Genomic DNA, 21,950 nt, shown 5'->3' with positions numbered 1-21,950 from the left:
CCACCACACCTGGCCCAGTCTTGCTTTTTTTCTCTTTAAAATAATTAACAGCTTTCTTCATGAAGATTTCTCCATGAACTTCATGAAACGTACCATACTTTTCCTCTCTTGTTCTACTTTGCCTTTGTTCTTTTTAAATTTCTTTATCCTTTCTTCATTTCTTCATTGGTTTATGGATTTATATTTTATAAGTCTAAGGAAGAGGTAATTTCTTTAAATCAGTGGTCCTCAAATTTTTTGGCACCAGGGACTGGTTTCATGGAAGACAATTTTCCATGGATAGGGGGTGGGTGGGGAATGGTTTTGCGATGAAACTGTTCCACCTCAGATCATCAGGCATTAGATTCTCATAAGGAGTGTGCAAGCTAGATCTCCTGTTGGCACAGTTCACAGTAGGGTTCACGCTCCTGTGAGAATCTAGTGCCGCTGCTGATCTGTCAGAAGGCGGAGCTCAGGTGGCAATGCTGGCTTGCCCAGGGTTCACCTCCTGCTGTGGCCTGGTTCCTAACAGGCCATGGACCTGTATGGTGCTTGGGGATTTGGGACCTTTGCTTTAAATAGCGGTAAGACAACAAATACTTGTTTCGTACCTACAATGTTTACATGTTGTAATATCATACTAAAGGAAATAAAAGGTTGAGAAGACAGCTCAAGATGTAATGATGTTCTTAATGATTTTCCAGTCCAGGTTAGGGATTGGAAATACTTCGAATAACTAGGTATTAACTTGTTGACCATAACAGCAATTAAAGTTCAGAAAGATCTTTTCAGTGTAATATTAGGAGTTTATGTATGTAACAATATAGTATCTTTTAGTGGTGCTGGTAGATAGTCAAAGAGCCCTGAAGTTTCTGCAGTTTTCTATATACAATATAATCATTTTCTGAGCCAAGTAACCCTCTTTAGGTACTTCAGAGGTCTTTGCCAAAATACTGAGTTTTACTTGGAGTTAAAAGAAGATATTTTAGAATGTTAAATAAAATTATTCTGTAGATTATTTATCCATCTTCCATATAGTTAATACTTTCATTTTGGCTAAATGTCTGAATGATCTTAACAGTACAGTCCCCAGCATAGTAATAATAATGTAGTCTGAAAGTAAAAGGCTAAATTATTGTGAGGTCTAACTTCAAAGTAAACAGCACAAGTTGGCTGTTTTCCCAAAGGAGAATATTGTGACTGCTACTGCTTTTGAATCTAAGAATAGCATTAGATCTGCTTGGCCCAGAGACAGTTCCATTTTGCTACAAGACAGCTTTGTGATGTAGAAATTTGCCTTTACTATTAACAAATTTTTTTTCTTAAAAATACACAAAGATGGAAAATTTCAGTTTTAGAATGTAGTGCTATTCATTCATGTAGTTACTCTTTCTTTCATTTAATAAGGGTTTATTTCTTCTGTGCATGTTGAACATATAGTAGAGAGGCTATCAGAGAAAACAGGGATATATAAATATAAATTTGTATGCATATGAAAACATGATACATGCTGTATAAGGCAAAATACTTTAAAAACATAAGGTAATGGCAAGATGGACTAGTAATGGGAGGCATCTCAGAGAAGGAGAAGTCTTTAACTGAGTTGTGAAGGAAAAGTGGAGAATAAATTATCCTGGGAGTTTGGTGCCATCCTCTCCTGTCTCTGTAGAGATGCTGGCCTCTACTAGTTTTGTCTCTTTCTATTTCCCAGCTCTCCTTCTTCATCTTGTTACATGACCAGATATACTCTTTCCTTTTCTCCTTTCCTTTTCTCCTAAGGACTTCTAAGTGTCAAGTTCTTTGATTCTCTCAGATTATAGAATTTTGCGACCATGTAGGGATAGTCTTGTGAATTGGGATGATATATAATGTGTTTGAGATGTTAATGGAAAAGTTGAGTGGCTTTATTCTGGCATAGTAATTGTATCAGAGACAAAAAGGCTGGGAACTGTTCTATGAGAGGATGATGTACTTGATATTTATACTCTCTCCAAGCAATTGAAACTGTCAACTCATCTTTGGGTTAGAGCTCAAGTTGATATTTCAGAACCTATCATTATTTAAGAAGGAGGATTGTAGTTAGCATTTTTCACTTTAAATGCTAACTCCTTAAAGCTCATTTGCCTGTTGCTATTGTTTCTAAGAAATGAAACTAGTTTAATGTTGTTACCTTACTATTCTTTTCAATTTTTGTTCTACATATGTATTAAACACTTTTGCTTCCTATTTAGTTTTTACTGTAGAAAATAATTTTAATAACCTCCAGAAATGAAAAGTTATCTGAAACTTTAATGGTATGAGTTGTACATGTTCATTTTTCATTTTTCAAAGATAAGTTATTAAAGCATATGGGGAACTAAATAGACTCTAATGAAAGGAAGATGATGGTATAAAACCAAATAATTGTATTTTCGGAGGAGCTAAAATTCATAAACAACAAATGTGGATATTATAAGTTTGGTTAATTTTTAAGTTTTTGGTGCTGTAAACATAATAAAGCATTATTTTGAGACAGTGTATAGTCTATTTTAAAGTATTTGGTTAAAACTTCCAAAACCATCTTTTTGATTAACTTTTTCAAACTCTGTTTTTATAATAAAATACAAAAATGCCTTAACATATTTATTCTGATATTTTAAACTCTTTTTGCATTGTCATAAACATTCTAAATATTTTTAACCCTGACACTAATATGGACAAGCTTTCTATTTTTCAGTTAGTATTAAATATATGTACAGTAGTAGTTCACTAGAATATGAAAAGAAACACAACCTACAGAATGGGAGAAAATATTTGCAAACTATGCATCTGACAAAAGTCTAATATCCAACATTTATAAGGAACTTAAACAAATTTACAGTTAAGAAAACCCATTAAAAAGTGGGCAAAGGACATGAATAGACTTTTCAAAAGAAGACATACGTGTGGTCAACCATCATATGAAAAAACGCTCACGCACACCACGCTGGTTTGCTGCCACCTCTGCCACCATCGTGCCAGCCCCTCAGGTCTCCCCGAGGCTGGGTGATGCTCCAGAGTAGGAGACAAGCCCATTTGGGAGCAGATTGGATCCAGCTTCATTCAACATTGCTACCAGTTATTTGATAAAGATAGAACCCAACTAGGCGCAATTTACATTGATGCGTCATGCCTTACGTCGGAAGGACAACAGTTCCATGGGAAAGCCGCCACTGTGGAGAAGTTGTCTAGCCTTCCATTCCAGAAAATCCAGTACAGCCTCACGGCACGGGACTATCAGCCCATGCCACATAGCTGCATCATCAGCATGGTTGTGGGCCAGCTTAAGACGTGAAGATCCCATCATGGGGTTCCACCACATGTTCCTATTAAAGAACACCAACGATGCTTGGGTTTGCACCAATGACGCGTTCAGACTTGCCCTGCACAACCTCGGCTGACCTCCTCTCAGCCAAGCACGCTGTTTCCTCCTCTGTCCTCTTCCCAGTACTATTCCCACTCCTCCAGATGCTCCAGATATCATGCACAAATGAGCAGCGCCGCGGTGAGAGTGGGCGCAGTGCTCTGCTGCCACTGAGGTGTTATGCATGATGTTTGGACACTAGACTAGTTGCATTTGATGGGATAAGTTAGTGTTGTACCAGCGCATGCCTTGGAAAGACTTAAGTAATGCAAAAGTTGTCCTTTTTTTTTTTTTTTTTTTTAAATCTACTGACAAGTTGCTCTAGTAATCCAAAGAAGTGAAGGAGAAAGCAACTGCTTAACTACCCAGACATTGATTTGTTCAGATGTTTCAATGCCTGATGATACAATAAAACCACAAACATTTTCTTAACAGTTTTTTTAAAAAAGCAAAAAGCTCAACATCACTGAGCATTAGAGAAATGCAAATCAAAACCACAATGAAATACCATCTTACATCAGTCAAAATGGTTATTACTAAAAAGGCAAAAAAAAAAACAAAAACACAAAACAAAAACCACAAACCAGATACCAGTGAGGTTGCAGAGAAAAAGGAACACTTATACACTGTTGGTGGAAGTGTAAATTAGTTGAGCCATTGGAAGACAGTGTGGCAATTCCTCAAAGACCTAAAAACAGAAGTACCATTTGACCCAGCAGTCCTATTACTGAGAAGTACCCAAAGGAATAGAAAATCATGTTCTATTATAAAGACACATGCACGTGTACGTTTATTGCAGCAATATTCACAATAACAAAGACATGGAATCAACCTAAATGCCTATCAATGATAGATTGGATAAAGAAAATGTGGTACATATACACCATGGAATACTATGCAGCCGTAAAAAAGAATGAGATCATGTCCTTTGCAGGAACATAGCTTGAGCTGGAGGCCATTTTCCTTAACAAACTAGTGCAGGAATAGAAAACCAAATACTGCATGTTGTCACTCATAAGTGGGAGCTAAATGATGAGAACACATGGACGTATAGAGGGGAACAACACACACGGGGTCCTATGGCAGGATGGAGAATGGGAGGAAGGAGAGGATCAGGAAAAATAACTAATGGGTACTAAGCTTAATACCTGGATGACGAAATAATCTGTACAAAAACCCCATGACACAAGTTTACCTATATAACAAACCTGCACATGTACCCCAGACTTAAAAGTTAAAAAAAATGCTTTCAGGATTATATCACTTAAATAATGAGTAAATATAGGAAAAATAATTTAGTAATTTCTATTGGAGTTCATTTCAGCAAGTTCCTGCATTTATAAAACACTGATATAGTGAAAGTTTTATAAGAAATGATGAATAAAATATTTTCTTTAGTTCTAGAACAGACTTAAATGACTTATAGTATAAACATATTAACAAGTAATTAAAATATAACAAACATGTAGACAATGGTAGATATTGTACTAGATATAAAAGTATTACTGTATTTAAATTCTAAATTTGCTTTGACTTGAACTCTTTTAGGTGGTTTTGGGAACAGTTTGAATTTAGTGTGGGTTAAGAGCATGGACTCTGGACCCAGTTGTCACCCTTCCAATTTCTAACTTAAATTACTAACTGTGTGACCTTAGGCATGATGCTTAATTTCCATGTGATTAGGCTTTACATCTGTAACATGAGGATAATAATAAGATCTTCCCTCTGAGATTGTTGAGAGGCTTAGAAGAGTTTACATAAAGCATATAGAATAGTGTCTGTTATATAGATGTATTATTAATATTATTGTTATAAGGACTCTATTATATATGTATATTAGCTCTGTTTACTTAGTTTCTCATTGCCTTGTAAAATCATATCAACAGGTTCTCCAGAAGAAGTAATCTTTTCCTGGCATCAGTTGCTTTTTCTTTTTAAAGAAAATAGCTTTATTGAGGTATAATTCTTACACCATAAAAATAACTTGTTTTAAATGCACAATATATGGTTTTTAGTAAATTCACAGAGTTTTGTGTTTTGTAACCATCACCATAATTCAATTTTAGAACATTTTCTTTTTTTTTTTTTTTGAGACGAGGCCTTACTCTGTCACCCAGAGTAAGGTGTTGAGAGTGTGTGTATAAATGCATCGAAAGGGATCTTGACATTATATTTATATAAAAACATACATATATACATATGTTTTACAGCTTATGACAATAATAAAGACAAAATAAACCAATAAAGTTTTAGAAGGAAGAATTTTAATAAAACATTAATGGTAGTTAAATATTGTATGCTCACCCTAGTTGGGAAGCATATAAGGTTTTAAAAAATTTATTTATGTTTTGCATATATTTTTAATTAAACGTGTCCAAGGATTCCTCAAGGTCCTGAGATACTTTCAATTTGTCCCAAATCACTTAAGCCAGTAAGGGGTGGAGCAGAGTATAAACCAAGTTTCTGGAAATAGCTAAAAGTCTATTTTGAGTTTTTGACTGAACAGCCTTCTGTGTATTTCATATAATAAATGGAGAGTTGTCAGGGATGACACTTTTGTTTAAACAGGTGAGAGTTTTTCTCACCTATAATGAAAAGACACCCTACCACAGCCTGTTAAGAGAGGCTATTAGGAGGCTTATGGAATATAGAATAGGAAAGAGAGCTTTTTAATAAGTGTACGATTATTGTTATTGTTATTATTTTAGACGGAGTCTCACTCTGTCACCCAGGCTGTAGTGCAGTGGCGTAATCTCAGCTCACTGCAACCTTCGCCTCCCAGGTTCAAGCAATTCTTCTGCCTCAGCCTCCTGAGTAGCTGGGACTACAGCTGCACGCCATCATGCCCGCCTAATTTATTTTGTATTTTAGTAGAGACAAGGTTTCTCTGTGTTGCCCAGACTGGTCGTGAACTCCTGAGCTCAGGCGAGCCACCGTCTCAGCCTCCCAAAGTGCTGGAATTACAGCCATGGGCCACTGCGCCCATCCAGGATTTTTTAATGAAAAGAAAAAATATTCTCCATGTAAGAGGCTTCAGACTTTTTTCTTGTGTGAATTCATGTGTAATACATAGATTCATCTTCTACTTTTAGTTTATTACTTTGTAATCTTGGATCTGATTTTAGCGTACTTATTTTGGTTCCTAAATATCCTAACATTTCAGGGTAAGTAAATCTCATGAATGAACTATACTTTAGGGAGATTACCCTGGCAGGAAAGAAAATATAAATTTAAGTAATGAGAAAGTGGAAGCAGGAAAATAAGGAAGATGAAGCCATCGTAATAGTCCATGTAAGAGACAGTGAATCTGGGACACTGGTGAGCCCATGATGGAGAGGATGGATGCAGCCACAGCGGATCAGATGTGCCAGGACAAGGAGCTTCTCTGGAACTTTCCAGTCTCATCTGAGTACCTTTTCTTCATCACAGTTAATAAACTTTCACAAATAATTTCAAAGAGACAGCTGACAAAAAGCTGCATTGTTTTACATTTTTGTTCCATATAGGTATAACATAGATTGAGTAAATGGAAATCTGAAGTATAAATATTGATTTAAAAAGTATTTTCTTTTAGATTCAGGGGGTGCATGTGCAGGTTTATTACATGGACGTATTGCCTAATGGTGGGGTTTGGGCTTCTAGTGAAATACTGAGTTTTTAAATACTGTTTCGTCATTTATAAAGATACAAATGTAATGATTTTAAAAACTTTGAAACACTGGAATTTAACTTATTGTATTGTATACACACACACCCACACACACGTATATTTTTTCCCATGGTGTAGGATTTGAGTCAAAACATGCCGTGATGAAAAAATATTTAGGAATTGTATTAGACCGTTTTCATGCTGCTGATAAAGACATACCCGAGACTGGGTAATTTATAAAGAAAAAGAGGTTTGTTGGACTCGACAGTTCCATGTGGCTGGGGAGGCCTCACAATCATGGCGGAAGGTGAAAGGTGCGGCTTACATGGCAGCAGGCAAGAGAGAATGAGAGCCAAGTGAGAGGGGTTTCCCCTTAGATACCATCAGATCTCGTGAGACTTACTGTCACAGAACGGCATGGGGGAAACCATACCCATGATTCAGTTATCTCCCACTGCGTCTCTCCCACTGGGTCCCTCCCACAACACGTGGGAATTATAGGAGCTACAGTTCAAGATGAGATTTGGGTGAGGATGCAGTTGTTAGGGTAAAAATCAGACATTTTTCAAAAGAGGAATTTCAATAACATTTCAGAGATACATTGTTTTTAGCTGTTTCTGTTTATTGTATTTCCTAAAAAATGCCCAGAATGCTCTGAGGACTGAATAAGCCTGCTGAGGGAAGGGCTGGGTGGGTCCTGGAACAATAGCACTTGTCCTGGATGACTTTTTGATGCCCTAATTGGTGACATATCAGGGACCAGAGATGGAGCAGTAGATTTTGAACTATACTTGAACCTCAGCCAAGGGAGCTACTATCTGGAGAACATGTAAGGTAGGTGTACCCTCTTCTATTTTCCCACCTATATCAAAGATGTCTATTTGAACAGAATCCAGTTTTGCCTTTTCTTTTTTTGGAATGATCACTTCTGTATATCATTCTCCTTTGTCTAACATTTTGTGAAGTTTTAATCTTTGAAGATCAATTTACCCACTTTCTTGCCCCCAAGGAAGGAAGAACAAAAACAATCAAGGCCAGGTTAGAATTCTAAGAGGAATGGGGAATAAAACTTGCCTCCCCACCCCTCACCCTGCCCCACTCCAAGAACTCTTCAGCCTTTCCATTTTCTTTTAATCCCTAACAGCATGGGACTCTGATCATCAGGCTCCTTGCTGAATTCAACTTGAAACCCGAAGGCATGGGAGCCGTTTGGGTTTGATGGAGATCAAAGAGACTCACTTCTGGGGCACAGAACTGGGTGGAAAAGGGTAATGAGTGTGCCCAAGGGGCACATCAAAGATGTTTAGTTTAGGGGTTGATGGTGGAGCCCTTAGAGACAACATTCTCCCTTGTGATTAGGCCAATGGCACCAGAGAGAGAAAGAGAACCAAAAGTGGCCCCACAGCAGGCAGGGATACAAATGAACTGCCCCAAATGGTCACTTAGTATTGTAATCACTTGACAGGGAGTGTTGAAACTGGAATGTTCGTTTCCTTTCAAGGAAGTGCTGTGAGTGGGTTCTTTTTTACATGTTTGGCTCTCCGTGTGTTTCCTATTTTCCCCCACATCCTATTCTCCTAGAACTATTTTGCTGTAAATCATGGACAAAATTCCTATTAGAAGCTAAATGAGGGCTGTGTGCAATGGCTCATGTCTGAAATCCCAGCACTTTGGAAGGCCAAGGCAGGAAGATTGCTTGAGGCCATGAATTTGAAACCAGCTTAGGCAATGTAGCAAGACCCCATTTCTAAAAACAACAATAACAATATTAGCTGGCTGGGTGGCACATGCCTATAGTCCTAGCTACTAAGGAGGCTGAGGCAGGAGGATTGCTTGAGCTCAGGAGTTGGAGACTGCAGTGAGCTATGACCATGCCACGATACTCCAGCTCGGGTAAGAGAGCAAGACCCTGTCTCAAGAACAACAATAAAAAGAAGCCAAATGATGTTTTAGGGTCCCACAGATTGAGAGGTGAACCACATGTGTGGTCAACTCAGTGAAAGCCTAACTGTGCAAGGGAAAAAGTGCATGGTGACGTTTCTGGACTTGCTCTAATCCTGTCCTCTGAAATCTTACTATCATGCCCAGATTAGGATGTTTATTTCCTCTCAGATTATGGGTTTTAGAAACCACCCTAGCCACAAGCCGTATTGGCCATGAACTGGAGATATCTTCTGCTCATATATATCTGATATTGACATATAACACCCCTTTTCTGACTCCTTGTAGCTTTTTTCCTATGAACTGAAGTTTATTGAGGGGACTCATCCTGCAGTCTCATAGTTTTTATAACTTTCTATTGAAGTATAACATACATGCCAACAAGAACACAAACTGAACACACCCACGTAAGCAGCTCCTAGATCAAGAAGCTGAATATTAACAGCATTGCAGAAGCTTCCCTCCCGAGCCCCTAACCGTCACTGCCCCACCTTCAAAAGCAGCCACTATTTTGACTTTCTATTTTTGAACTACACATAAATAGAGTCGTATAGAATGCAGTTTTTTTGTGCCTGGCCTCTTTTGCTCAATATTTAGGTCTGTGAGATTCATTTATATTGTTGCGTATCATTGTACTTTTTACATGCCTATTTGTTGAATAGTATTTCAAAGTGAATATACCACCACATATTTCTCCATTCTACTGTCAGTATTCATTTGGGCTGTTTCTGGTTTGGGGATATTATTAATAGGTGCTGCAGTGAACATTCTTATATGTTTCTTTTGGCAACTAAATATACACACTTCTGCTGGGTATATATCTTCATCATGCTTTTATGTTTTGTCAAGGATACACATACCCAAAGGAATATAAATCATTCTATTACAAAGATACATGCATATGTATGTTTATTGCAGCACATTCATAGTAGCAAAGACATGGAATCAACCCAAATGTTCATCAGTGATAGAGTGGATAAAGAAAATGTGGTATATATACACCATGGAATACTATGCAGCCATAAAAAGGAATGAAATCATGTCATTTGCAAGGACATGGATGGGGCTGGAAGCCATTATCCTCAGCAAACTAACGAACAGAAAACCAAACACTACGTGTTCTCACTTATAAGTGGGAAGTGAACAATGAGATCACATGGACACACGGAGGGGAACAACCCTCACTGGGCCCTGTTAGGGGATGTGGTGGGGGAGGGATAGCATTAGGAAAAATAGCTAATGCATGCTGGGTTTATAATACCTAGGTGATGGGTTGATAGGTGCAGCAAATCACCATGGCACACATTTACATGTGTAACAAACCTGCACATCCTGCACATGTACCCTCAAACTTAAAAATTAAAAAAAAAAAGAATACACGTATACGAGAAGAATTTGCCCTATGTTCAGTCCCTGGAGTAAGCAGAACTTTTAGACTGTTCAGTGGCATTATCAAAGAACCAATAGAAGTGAGTGGACCCAGTCGGTTTGAGACCAAAGGGAAGAAGTTATTGGAGTTATTGGAAGCCTTTCCTCACTTTTACTTGTTATTTTTCCAACAAACTGACATATAGCTTCTGAAAACATATCTTTTCTTGCTTAATATGCATAGTTTTTATAATATTCCATTACGGTGGAGAAACATTATTTACCCCTAAAGTTATATTTTTAAAGAGTTATATTTTTAAACATGAGTGAAAAAGCTTTCCTATAGCACTTTTAAATCTTCTTCATTTATCTTTTGTTGCTTGCTTGTTGTTATAAATCAACATTTATAATATTGGTGGAAACAGGGATTAATCGTCAAATAGGAATACCTTAAAGATACTAAAACTGCAAAGTTATTATGACTGTTTTTGTACTTTTATTTGCTAGACGCTAATCTTAATAAAAGACTTAAATGGAATACTAAACAATCTTGTGATTATTCACAGAAAGAGTGAACTTGCTTTTGATTAGGTTTGTTTTTTTAATGGAACATTGCTTACTGCAAAAATTTGGATGAAGTTGCATTAAAAGCAGACAGCTTTCCAGTTTACCCAGGAGCTTGAATTTTGAATTTTGGTAGACAGGGAGAGCTAGCTTAAATTGGTCTTGTATGGGATTTTAAAGTATAACTGAATAGTATAAATCTGAATTTAGTTTTAAGATTGCCAAAGTGAGGAATTGTGACTTGATCATTTTGTTTGTAAGGTTGGTGAAAAATATCTCAAGGAATTAATAGTGATATTTAAAATGGAGAAAAAAATGAATTGAGGAAACATCTAGAAATAGGCAGACAGGAAGCCTGCGAACTTGAATAGTAAACATAAAGATTTCTGTACCTAATAAGTAAACGAAAAAATCTTTGTAGAGTCTCCTTGATAAGTTTTATTCTGTTTAGAAAACAAATTCGAACTTTCAAAAAGTATTCTTGAAAGATTAGTTCTAAACACTATTCTACCACAACGTAAAAGTAGCCTGTAACTTGTGATACTTAATAAAGAATATATGGTGCTGTTTTTAACTGATGCATATATATATTAAAAGATTATTAAGTTTGTAACTTTTGAATATATTTTTTCTATTGTTATTATTGCTAAAATTAGGAACACATGCAATTTATAATGTATTATTCAACCAAAATATGTCAGATTTTCATATCTGAGTGTAACGTTACGTCTCGCAACATAGATACCATATGGAGTTGGGGAGCAAGAGGGAAATATTTGACATGTGTGAAATGAACTTGGATTCCACTTAACTAGAATTCAGTGAATTATATCAAAGTTTGATTAAAAGTAACCAGAAATTGCTGAATAATATTATAGTTAAATTATTTAAAAACTTTATTCCTTGTCATGGCCACTCGAGTTCTAGGGTAATCCAAAAGAGAATTATTTTGTATTCTTTTTTTTTTTTTTTTTTTTTTTTGAGACGGAGTCTCGCTCTGTCACCCAGGCTGGAGTACAGTGGCCGGATCTCAGCTCACTGCAAGCTCTGTCTCCCAGGTTTATGCCATTCTCCTGCCTCAGCCTCCCGAGTAGCTGGGACTATAGGCGCCCGCCACCTCACCCGGCTAGTTTTTTTGTATTTTTAGTAGAGACGGGGTTTCACCGTGTTAGCCAGGATGGTCTCGATCTCCTGACCTCGTGATCCGCCCGTCTCGGCCTCCCAAAGTGCTGGGATTACAGGCTTGAGCCACCGCGCCCGGCCTATTTTGTATTCCATTGTAATAGAAGGTTATGATAAAATGAACCTATCCAGAGTTCTGAAGCCAGGACATCTCAGAGCCCGATGCCCAAGGTGTATTATCTGGGTATTGCTGTTGGTTATTCAGGGACCAGGGGCTCCTTAATTAGCAGGTGATGAATCCTGCCAGATCTCCACAGTGACAGGGCAGCACTGAGTTCAATGTGAAGTTCTGCAGTCGCTGCTCTTCTCCTCTCCCAAGCACACAGATTTCTCATGCCAGATGCCCACTGCCCAGGGCTTGGGAGAGCTGATACAGGCATTCCCTTAGCCTTCTGGCTGGTGTCACAGTAGGTTGTGTGCCCCTCTAGTCCACTGGCTCTGAGCCCAGCTCAGCCCTGGGAGTTCCCTAGGAATTGCAGTCCTTTTGGCCTAGACTGCCCCTCAAGTTCACTTAGGGTCCCAGAGCACTCCAGCCTGTGGTGGCAAGGCTTGCTGAAACTCAAGTTCTGACCTTTGGGATGAGTGATTCACCTCTGGGCATGGGCCAGTCCAGGTGCTCTCTCTGCAGGCAGATGTCAGCTGACTACAGCCTGGTTTTCTTTTACACCATGACAGCACAGCGCTAAGTTCAATGCAAAGCCTCACAGTCTCTGTGCTCTCCGTCTCCCAAGAACACAGATGCTATCTGGCTGGTGGATGGGGGAGGAGTGGCATCAGCAGTTCAAGACTGTTCTTCCTACCCTCTTTGATGTATCTTTCAGCCATATGAAATTAAAAGTAGGTACTGTGATTGCTCACCTGAGTTGTGGTTCCTGTGATGGTGCTTTTTGTATATAGTTAAAATTTGGTGTTTCTGTTGAGGGGAAGAATTACATAAGCTTCTATTTGGCCGTCTTGCTCTGCCCTCCATTCTGTGTCTTTTAATTGGAGAATTGAGTTCATTAACATTCAATTTTATTATTGATCAGTAAGGACTTACTATTCAAAACATGAAAAAACGTATATACGTTTTCTCTCCACATTTAGACTTTATGTTGTCTCAGTTACACATCTTTTTATTGCTCGTCTCCTAACAGGTTCCTGTAGGTAGTACTGTTTTTGATAGGTTTGTCTTTTTGGCTTCATACTAGAGTTATGAGTGAATTGCACAGCACAGTTAACAGTATTAGACTATTCTGGGTTTGTTCATATACTTAATTTTACCAGTGGGTTTCATACCTTCAAATGTTTTCTTTTTGACCATTAGTATTTTTTTCTTTCCAATGGAAAAACTCCCTTTAGCATTTCTTGTAAGATGGTTCTGGTGTTGGTGAATTCTCTCAACTTTTGTTTGTCAGGGACTTTATTTCCCTTTCATATTTGAAGGATAGTTTTGCTGTATATAGTATTTTTGTATGACAATTTTTTTCTTCTTTCAGAACTTTGAAACTGTCATCCTGCTCCCTCCTGGGCTGTATGGTTTTCCCTGAGAGGTCTATTGCCAGATGAATTGGAACTTCTTTATATTATTTGCTTCTTTTCTCTTGCTCCTTTTAGGATTCTCTCTTTGTCCTTGGTTTTTGAGTGTTCGATGTTTATATGCCTTGGGATAGTCTTATTTCGGTTAAATCTGTTTGGTGTTTTCTTTTTTCTTTTCTTTTTTTTTTTTTTTTTGAGATGGAGTCTCGTTCTGTCGCCCAGGCTGGAGTGCAGTGGCGTGATCTTGGCTCACTACAAGTGCTGCCTCCTGGGTTCGTGCCATTCTCCTGCCTCAGCCTCCTGACTAGCTGGGACTACAGGTGCCCGCTACCACACCCGGCTAATTTTTTTTTTTTTTTTGTATTTTTAGTAGAGACAGGGTTTCACCATGTGTCAGTCAGGATGGTCTCGATCTCCTGACCTCGTGATCTGCCTGCCTCAGCCTCCCAAAGTGCTGGGATTACAGGCATGAGCCACCGTGTCCAGCCCTGTTTGGTGTTTTCTTACCTTCTTTTACCTGGACATTTATCTCTTTCTTAAGTTTTGGAAAGTTTTCTTTTATTATTTCTGTGAATAAGTTTTCTACCTCTCAGTGTTTCTCAACTCCCTCTTGGACACCAATAATTCTTAGATTTTGTCTTCTAAGATAATTTTCTATATCTTGTAGGAGATCTTCTTTTTTTCTCATTCTTTTTTCTTTTTTCTCCTCTCAATGTGTGTTTTCAAATAGCCAGTCTTCAAGCTCACAGGTCTTTCTCTGCTTAATCCATTCTGCTATTGAGAATTTCAAATGAATTTTTCAGTTCAGCAAATGTATTTTTCAACTCTAAGATTTGTTTGATCTTTTAAAATTACTTTAATTTCTTTGTTAGATTTCTCTGATAAATGTATGAATTGCTTTTCTGTGTTATCTTGGAAATCACTGAGTTTTCTTAAAAATACTGTGTTGAATTCTTGGTCAGAGAGTTCACATATCACCATTTCACACCATTTCACACTAGTCAGTTGCTGGTTCCTTGCTCTATCTCTTTGAGGAGTTCATGGTTCGTTGTTTGCTGTTGTTTCTTGAGGATGTTCATCTGTGTCTTTGCATTGAAGGATTATTTATTCAGTTTTCCTTGCCTGACTTGTTTTGTTTTTTATTGGATATGTTTGCTTTAGGGATTTGTTGATTTCTTTCTTTCTTTTTTATCCGGGTAGATCACTGCCTCCTTTTTGTCACTAGATGGCACCTTAAGCCCAGGTTTTGCTTGGTTCTAGTAAACAGAGTGCCACCTGTCCTGAATGTGGGAAGTCCTAAATGGGATATCCTAGTAGTGTGGGAAAGCGGGTTAGGAGTTTGTGCCTAGGGGACCTGTGCTGTTGAATAGTCACTCTGATTTGGTGTCTTTTTTGGCCAAGTTACAGAACAGAGTTTCCAGCATTGAGAATGATAGACTCACCTCTCCCTTTGTCTCTGGCTATTATCAGGAATATTTCTCCCTTCAGGAACTCACAATGTTTCCTGTGGCTTAAGACAGGGACAGGTCTTCTGCCAGGGAACGCAAGATGTTGGAGAAACTGGTTATTCACCTTGATCTTTTTCTAGTGTAGAAACTCTGAGTTGAGGGGAAACTTTCTGCATGCCTGGGCAGATTGGAGGGGAGGGACATTGTATATATGGAAGCGTGGTTCTCCTACTCTCTGCTCAGAGTTTTTTTTTTACTTCTCTGTGGTCCTGGGAACTGCCTCATTCTCATATTTGAGTTGTGTAATATTGCTGGTGATAATCTCTGTGCTGTATGTTTGTTTTTTGGTTTTCTGTGTGGGAGAGTGAAGCCAGCTTCTATGCCGCCATTTTGAAACCAGAAATCTGAATCACATGTAATTCTCTTTTTTTCTGTTTATGCTAGGATACAGTAAGACATCAACATTTTAAATTTTCCCTTAAAAATTGTAAGTTTAGTGAGTTTATTTCTAATATTGTTTTTCTTTCTTAGCATTTTTTTCCATTTTCACTTTTGTAGCTCTTTTATCATTCTTTCATATTTCTAGTTTCTTTCTCATATTTTCATATGTTGTTTTTGTCCTCTGAGTATATGGGATGTTTTACAACATCACTGATTTGCGTTTTTGCTCTTTGCCACTTCCATTATGAATTTTTACGGTGCTCTGCATTTTTGCTTCTTTTCTATTTTTTATCTTAATCATACCCCCTTTTAAATATTATTCTCTTTTTGTCATAGCTAATTCTTAAGATTTTACCTTCTATTTCATACAGATGGTCTTCTTTCAGATTCCTCATACTTTTTTGATATTTTCTTCTGGATATTATATGAGATTATTTTGATGGTAGATTTTTATTCTGTGTTTATAGAATGTTGTTCTTTTCCCCTGGTTCTACAATAGCTTTTAGTCTCCAATTGGTATTTTTTTCCTCATTACTCAATAATGAATAAGGGAGATTTTGTCCAGTCTTGGTGTTTTATGTATTTAACAAACACTTATTGAGCTCTCATTGTTTGTACACTTTTCTAGGGACTTTCTGACATTAGTCTACTGTGTATTTTGGGTATGGGTTGTCTTGTGTCTTCTCCATGTCAACTTGTATAATAGTCATATTCTCTTGAAGGTTTTCAGCTGGATAAAAACATTGCTCAGCTGCCAATGAAGTTCCAAGTTTCTAGGATTATTTTACCTACAGAAACTCTGCTTTACTGGTGATGTATCTTTTTATAAGTCTTTGATTTTTTGAATGAAAGAATGAATTTTATAGTTCTCAGTATGTTTTGAACTCAGATTTTTTCCTCTTTTTGTGTCCATGTGTACTCCTTTAGCTGTGGAGATAATCGTTCCCTGCATATAGTACACCAACATCATTTGTACTTTACTTTAATCCGATGTGTTTTGGGAGTTGCTGGCTCTGAATGGTTGTGTACAAAACACTAGTAGATGTTAGAAAAATGTACCACCATGGAAGGAAAAAGCATTATCATAGAAGAATCACTCATAGTAAATATTTTGATTTTTTTCAACACAGAATCTTTGACTTGAGGGAGGTAGAATTTGTCTTCCTATGTAATTTTTCTTAGGTTCTGTTTCCTGAAGCTAATTTACATTTGCTTTCAGGTAGATCTGTATAGATATATTTTTAATTAGTCTATTTCCATGTACTTTATAGTTGTTGGAGTTTCTGCCCACGTTCTTTGACTGTGTTTTCTGTTTATCTGAGTTATTGCTGTTATCGCGATGTTTTATTTTTTCCCCCTTTCTCTTTCTAGATATTTTAGTGAGCACTTGGGGGAGACTATTGGAGAGATGTTAGCCAGATATCATTTTATCTATGAAACCTAGAGCTATTCTTACTCTGATTTTTTGATAGGATTCTTTTTGAAATGTGATCTGTTACTTCAGTTCTCTTTACAGTTGCATAATGAACAAGTTTAGGATAAGTCAGCGTCATCACTTTTGGAATAAATTATTGTGATTTTCTATAGATTCAATTATAGATTGCTTTGTAGGCCTAAAATTTAAATGCACCCTGACCTTTCCATTACTTTGAAGCTTGGTTTCTTAAAAAAAATAAAAACAAAAAGCCCTTGATCTCAGCTTGCTTTGTGGTCTTATGCCTCATCTTCAAGAGGATAGAGTGAGGCATGTGGAGCTGCATGACCTCCTGAGCAGTGGAACATGGTTAGCTTTCTACAAAATTAATAAGTGAATCAAAGGCTGACTTATGATCTCCCAAATGGTTTTTCTTTTACTCCAGAAAAATCATCATTTTCCCTGTTGTCACAAAGCATTCTTTGATTTTTCACACCATTGAATATATGCTTTATTAATATAGTAGACCATAGACAACTTCTTCTGAAGCTTTGATCCCTTAAAAAATTATTCCCACCACTATTTGTTCATGGACTGTATAGTAAAGCCTTAGCCATCACTTTTAAACTGACAGGTGGTCCTCCTCTACCTCTCCTGTCATCCAAAAGTGGCACTATTTCTATTCTTGTGACTCCAGGCCAAAATATTTGTTTCTGGTTTCATTAATGTTCTTCTTTTAACTCTTGCCTTCTCGTATTTTGTTAGTTTATAGAGTGTTGTCTTTGTACCAATCCTTCCACCAGTTCTTTGCTTCCTCTTACAATTATTGCATCTTCCTCCATTTTGAAATGTAATTCAGGGCCCTCTTGGTATCTCTCAACTACATTGGTCCTTTCGACATTTAGATATGAGTAAGTATCCATCTTAAAACTTTTTTCTTAATCTCACTCCAACCCCTTTAACTGTGGCTGCTCTCTCCTTCTTTATTTTTACAGTCAGGTTTCTTTAAGGAGTTATTTTACTCATCGCCTCTGATTTCTCATCATCTACCTTCAAGCCAGTGCAGTTTGGGCTCTTCCCTAATGTTACCAAAACTTCTCCTCCCAGGGATACCAGTGACCTCCAATCTAGATTTCATTCAATCTTTCTTCCTTAGGACATTTTCTTCTTCTTTTTCTGTGGCACACGTTCTTTTGATTTTCCTCATCCCACTTGGTCTTCTTTGCATGTTCGTCCTACTCTTGTCTTACTCTAGATTCTTTCATGAGACAATCCAATTAGAAACTATAGCTTCAGTAACTATCATTCTGTGCTATCATTACAGCAATGATATACAAATGTGTATCTTGGCCTTGGGGCTATTTGCTTACTTTTCTTTATGGCACTTATTACTATATGACATTTTAATATTTTTATGTATGTTCCAATTTAAAATTCGACTTTAAAATTTGTGTTATGCAGAGTTCCAGGATTGTGTCACATAAGCCATTCGTTTCTTTCATAATATTCTTCTGTAGCTTACTCTTATCTTTGCTTCTTTTGTGCTTTTTTTCTTGTCTGTTTTGTTGGTCTTCTGTTCAGGTTGAGGCTTTCCAGCAGATGTTATAAATTCCTGGGCTGCAGGTTGAGTCATCTGCATATATATTTAGTTTGGCCTGCGCAATGTTTTGAAAATTTTCAATTAGTTGCCAGCATTATAGAATCAGAAGATTTCACATAAATTTTAGGTTTCCAGTTTCTTTTGAACTATGTGAGATCTGGCAACACTGACCCCTGCCTTGTCAAGGCAACAAGTGGAACTGATTGGTTATAATAGAAGTCACAACTGCCTTTAAAGTCTCACTGTCATAGAGACGACATTTTATGTTCTCTGTGCAATGAAATTAGAAATCAATAATAAGCAGCCAGTTTAAAAAAAACACTGGATTTAAGTTTGGAAACTTAAAATTGTATTTTTAAATAAGTTAGGGTTAAAAAGAAAATCACAATAAAATTGTCAAATATTTAAAATTGAAAGATAATGACAGCATTACTCATCAAATGTTGTAGAGTATCTTTAAATTGGTATCCAGACTGAAATTAGCTAAGCCTTAACCTCAAAATGCTAGATAAAAAGCAACAAAGTAAATGTGAAAAATATAGTAAAACTAAAAGCAGAGATCAGTGAAATCAGAAACACAATGTAGAGAAATACCAAAACCAATTTAATGAAATAAGTGAACAAATTAAACAGGTCTCTGTTAGACTGGTCAGGAAAAGCAGAGAAAAGACTGTATTAGTTGCCATTTTCTCTGATTACCTTATATCATTTTGCATTGATATAAAAGGAATACCTGAGGCTGGGTGATTTATAAAGAAAAGAGGTTTATTTGGCTCACAGTTCTGCAGACTGTACAAGAAGCTTGGTGCTGGCATCTGCTCCTTGTCAGGACCTCAGGAAGCTTTTACTCGTGGTTAGAAGGTGAAGGGAGAGTAGGTGTGTCACAAAGCAAGAGAGGGAGCAAGAGAGAGAGAGAGGAAGGGTTGTCACGCTCTTTTAAACAACTATCTCTGGCATGAACCAATAGAGTGAGAACTCACTCATCACCCAGGGAATGGCACCAAGACACTCATGAGGGATTCACTCCCATGAGCCAACACCTCCCGCTAGGCTCTACCTCCAACATGTGGGGGTCACATTTCAACACGTTATTTGGAGGGGACAAATATCCCAACTATATCAAAGACTAAAAGGCAAAAATTAAACAACATTAAAGGAATATAATTACATGATGGGCTTGCGGTCTTTGGTTCATTCTCCTCATTTTTGTTAGCTGGCCCCTGTAGGCATTTGAATTTGGACTCCTGTTCCACAGTTACAGCTACAGGCATTTATTTTTAAATTGAAGTAAAATTTGCATAACATGAAATGACATTTTAGAGTGAGCAATTCAGTGACATTTAGTACATTCATGGTGTTGTGCAACTACTACCTCTGTTTAGTTCCAGATCACTTTCATCATCAAAAATAACATCCTATACTTATTAGGCAGTGGATTCCCATTCCCCGCCTTTTCTCAAATCCTCCTAACCACCATTCTGCTTTCTGTCTCTAGGGATTTATCTTTCCTGGATATGTCATAGAAATGGAATCATAAAATATATGACCTTTTGTGTCTGGAGCTACTTTCACTTAGTGTAATGTATTCTAGGTTCATCTACAGTGCAGCAAATATCACTTCATTCCTTTTGATGACTGAATTATATTCCATTGTGTGCATATACCATAATTGGTTTATCTGTCCAACTGTTGATGGCCGTCTGGGTTGTTGCTACCTTTTGGCTATTGTGAATAGTGCTGCTATGAATATTTATGTATAATTAGTAGCTTGAGTACCTGTTTTCAATTATTTGTGTATATACCCAGGAATGGAATTGCTGGGACAGCTTACTGTTTGTATACTTGGCTTTCATTACTGGTCTCCAAAATAATACTCTAGCAGTTGGCACACACATTTCCCTTTTACCCTGGTTGGAACTGCAGCTATAGCCCACAAAAGGAGACGAGCCATTGAAAATTATTTAAAGGGTTTCCAGGCACTTGATAAAAATATGTTTTTCTAGTGGGCTAGTCTGTTCAAGAATTCAAACCATAAGTTGAAAGGTTGTCTGATAATCATAGAATTATAACTAAGAGAATTGGGTGTTCTTAAATGGTGTTTCTATCTAATTAGGATAAGCAGTTAAGTTGGGCAAGTTACCCTTCTCTACTTCGGGGATATTTTGCCTGTATGTCTTGTGCCAGGCATCATAAAGCACATTTTTCTCTGCTAATCAGTGCCAAAAGCACTCTGACAAAATTTTACCTTCCGTATCCATCCATGTATAATTATCATAAAAAATAGCGTATAATTGGATTGTTTATAACACAAAGGATAAATGCTTGAGGTGATGGATACCTCATTTCCTCTGATGTGATTATTACACATATTAGGCCTGTATTAAAATATTCCATATACTCCATAAATATATATACCTATTATGTACCCATACAAATTAAAAAGAAAAATATTTAAAAATATATAGTAAATAAAAATATCATTATCTTATACTCAGAAAGTTACAATAAATTGTTAGGTTGTTATACTTTCTTGCCATTTTTACTGTGTCAATATTGCCATCTTTTCCTGTAGCATCCTGTTTATGTATTTATTTTAAAGTTTTTTGTATATTTGCAAATACAAAAAATAATGCCAATCACAATGATAAATGAAGTTTTACAACCAAAACATGATTGAAGGCCAAGGTGGATGGATCACTTGAGGTCAGGAGTTCGAGACCAGCCTGGCTAATGTGGTGAAAGCCCATCTCTACTAAAAATACACAAATTAGCTCGGCATGGTGGCGTGTGCCTGTAATCCCAGCTACTTGGGAGGCTGAGGCAGGAGAATCACTTGAATCGGGTGGTGGAGGCTGCAATGAGCTGAGACTGTGCCACTGTATTTCAGTCTGGGCAACGGAACGAGACTCCATTTGAAAAACAAAACAAAACCAAAAAACCAAAAAACAAGAACCACGACTGAGAAAAGATCAGCCATACTGAAACAATACTTCTTTAACCTCAATTAGGTTCACATTGGACTTAAGCCTATGTGTTAAATCTTACAGGAAGAAAGCAAAGTTAAATAATGCTCTGAAATACAGGAAAAACATCTTCCATTTTGGTGACTTCTCATAGATATGTTGGCTATTAGCTATCGGATATGCTGGTTTCTTCATAGAGACTCAGAAAATAAGTTTCATAAGTAATAAATTTCCAGAAGTTAACTGTTAATCTGGTACCAATTTTAATAGTAGATCTATTCCTAACGGTGTTCCCAAGTTATATCCTGAACACAGTGGCTTGTATACCCAAAAGATTTATTCTTCCGTATAGTAAAATTACCCAGGAAGTTAGAAGATCATAAAGTAATATGTAGAGATGGAGAGTGCAAGGGTGTATGTGAAGAAACCTAAGAAGGTGACTGCGTGTGGTGGCTCACACCTGTAATTCCAGCACTTTGGGAGGCTGAGACAGGCAGATCA

General features: G+C 37.2%; 1 protein-coding gene and 1 pseudogene across 16 annotated transcripts in view; both read left to right on the top strand.

Annotated features, from left to right (window-relative positions):
- Nucleotides 1–21,950, top strand: part of CEP112 (centrosomal protein 112) — a 551,317-nt gene that overhangs the window by 179,737 nt on the left and 349,630 nt on the right. The window lies entirely within an intron of this gene.
- On the top strand, nucleotides 3,008–3,863 carry LOC108582511 (annotated as a pseudogene).

Source organism: Papio anubis, chromosome 17, assembly GCF_008728515.1.
Source record: "Papio anubis isolate 15944 chromosome 17, Panubis1.0, whole genome shotgun sequence".
In the NCBI taxonomy this organism is placed as follows: domain Eukaryota; kingdom Metazoa; phylum Chordata; class Mammalia; order Primates; family Cercopithecidae; genus Papio; species Papio anubis.
This window is presented reverse-complemented; position numbering and strand designations above follow the sequence as displayed.